Here is a 3180-nt window from a genome sequence, read left to right on the forward strand (position 1 = left end):
GCCCTGGGAGGCTGACAGTGGCAGACTTTGTCTTGACTTGAATTTTGATTTTGCTCCTTTCCTTCCAGACCTGCTGCCCCTTTCCTGTGGTTCCCACCATATAACTTGTGGCAGCTCTCAGGCCTCAGCTGTCCACTCTGGCCAGCCCCGTATGGCTGGGCATTGACCCACGAGGGGGTGGGAACTTAGGGGTTTGATTGGGAGACTATTTTAACTATATTCTTTCTCTGCTTCTCTCCATTGCACGCTAACTGTATTAGAATTCTGTTCTACTGAAGGTCTTATGCTCTTTATGTGGTGGATGGTAGAACCCATTTGGAGTAGATAGGTTTCGGGGTTCCAAAGTACCCCTCATTCTGGCTGCTGAGTGACTTGGTATAAAAAAGGGGAGTTGCTGATGTGTTGCTGCTGCAGATGTGGGAGGTGTAAACATAAAGTGAGCAGGAAAGGAGCTGTACAGCTCTGCTTTCTGTACTTAAACTGACTAAAGGAGTAAACCACATAAGTTCCAGAGTGTTCATTGTTTCTGGGATTTTAGTTCTGTGCGATACTGAAAATATACAGATATTATGCTGGATTTTTAACATCTAATCCTAAATTTCTGATATGTTGATAAGATTCTGGCATAAGAATGGATTTGAAGACATAGCGTAGTAGTGCGGCCTCAGGAAAGGTCAGCTAGTACATGCGAAAAGCACATTTGGTGCTAACAGCAAGGTTCTTTTGCTAAGCTTCCAAATGGTTTGATCACAACCCAAATACAGAGGTGGCAATGCTGTCAAGCTTGTGGCCGAGTAAAACTTCTTTTCTACATAGACTCACTAAGGCAACAGGTTGGCTAATTGTAAGACAAATTAGTCCCTGTCTCAAGTTCCTTTCTTCAGGCAATGGCATTAGTGCCCCAGATTTACTGAGTACAAGAGTGTCTCCAAGAACATTGAAAGCTTTGACACACAATTGCATTTTATGCCATTAGTGCTCAAATATGAAACTTGCTTGCCATGAAAATTTCCTTTCGTCTTCTGAACTCTACTGCATCGTAATACTTCATTCCACCTTCAATTAATGCTAAGGCCAGTACTGGGCTCTCCCAGGCCTGCAACACAATGAGCAACAGGACAATAACCGGGTTCTTCATAAAACTAGTTTTACAAGGGGCCTCTCTGGTGGCACAGATGTTAAAACGTGGCCTGTGGGCCTCCCCTGGTGGCACAGGCGGTTGAGCACAGCGCTGTGGGACTGACCACAACCTCTGCAGCGCCAGTTCAATCCCGGCCAGCCAGCGAGGGTCCCACATGGTGCACAGACCTCTCCTGTCTCGCCGGCTGCTCCCCTCAGCAGCGTATTTTGTCAGTCTGCCTGTTCTGTTCCCCGCTCTGTCTCTGGTGAATCCTCTCACCCTCCAACGCATCTGGCCTGTGCCCCAGTTCTTATATAAATTAACTAATTAATTTTTTTTAAAAAAAGACGCAGCCTGTGAAGCAGTCTGTAGCCGCTGCAGCACAACTTCGATCCCCAGCCAGGCAGCTGACCCACATGGCGCAGCAGACCTCTCCTGACTTGACTGCTGCTCCCCTCAGCAGTGGATTTCAGTCAATCTGCCTGTTCTGCTCCCCACTCTGTCTCTGGTGAATCCGCTCAACCCCCGCACCTCTGGCCTGTACCCCAGTTCTTGTATGCATAAATAAATAAATCTTAAAAAAATAAATAAATAGGGCCTCCCCTGTGTCACAGCGGTTGAGCGCAGGGTTGCAAAGCTGCCCGCGGCCTCTGCAGCGCCGGTTGGATCCCCGGCTGCTCCCCGGCCACCAGAGGAGGGTCCCACATGGCGCGCAGACCTCTCCTGCCGCCCGCTGCTCCCCTCAGCAGTGTACTTCGGTCCTTCTGCCTGCTCTGCTCCCCGCTCTGGCTCTGGTGAATTCTCTCACCCTCCCGCGCTTCTGACTGTACCCAGTGCTTGTATAAATAAATAAAAATAAATCTTTAAAATAATAATAATAAATAGTTTTACAATACCAAGCCAACAGTCCAGTTGCATGTTGGCACCATCATTCAAAGGCAAATCCAGAACATGCCTGCCCTCTATTCCCTAAAGAGTGACGTCATAAGTTCCTTAGCTTACAGGCCTCCCCTGGTGGCACAGGCGATTGAGTGCCACACTGTGAAGCTGTTCCCAGCCTCTGCGGCGGTTGGATCCCGGCCGCCCTGCAAGAATCCCACACGGCGGGCAGACCTCTCCTGCCGCGTCTGCTGCTCCCCTCAGCAGTGTATTTCGTCGGTCTGCCTGTTCTGTTCCCCGCTCTATCTCTGGTGAATCCTCTCACCCTCCTGCGCATCTGGACTGTACCCCGGTTCTTATATTGAATAAATAAATAAATCTAAAAAAAAAAAAGTTGCTTAGATTACTCTTAATGTCGTGGCAACTTCCTACTTCTCACATTCCTTTATAAACTTGCTTAAGGTCGCACAGGTTGGGCTGTGAGTAATAAGTACTCTCATGGTCTGTATGTAACTTCCACAGGAGCTGGAGGGTTCCTTAGAGCTGTGTTAAGTTAGTGGAAAACACTCATTGCAGTGAAGAAAAAAAAAAAAACTGAATACATGAAGAAACTGAGTCCTCGTCAGTGTTCTCCAATTAAATTCTCAGTGCTTTGAGGAATGAAGCTGGGGTCATGGAAATGAGATGACCCTTCTAAGAAGCAGCAACTCTTCACTCCAGTAATGCTGAGAAAATAGATTGAAAACACTGACTTTTACCCCATCCAGGTCAGACTCTTATAAAGTCCTGTTTGGATTCAATTCAACCCTCTGTGTCCAGGTTAACCGCTCTCCTATGGGCTTCTTGAAACGGTAATAAATTCTGCAGTCCACCTGTCTGGTCCTGCTGTGCCTGGCAGTCACCTCCATTGCCCTCAGGAATGCCATCAATGTGTGACCAGGACACACAGAACTGATTTTCTAGAGTGTTCTTTTGGTGCAGATTTGGTTATTGGAGGAAAGTCCTACATCTGGCTCCATTGTCAGCTCTCCAAGTGGATCCCAGCGTGTTGATTTGATACATTGCAAAGAGATGCCACGAAGAGTTAGTCCCTCATGTCACATAACCACTATTTCTGTGTTTGTGGTGAGAGCATGTACGATACACTCTTGTAGAAATTTACAGATACAGAATATAGTATC

This window comes from Talpa europaea (assembly GCF_964194135.1).
Source record: "Talpa europaea genome assembly, chromosome: 12".
In the NCBI taxonomy this organism is placed as follows: domain Eukaryota; kingdom Metazoa; phylum Chordata; class Mammalia; order Eulipotyphla; family Talpidae; genus Talpa; species Talpa europaea.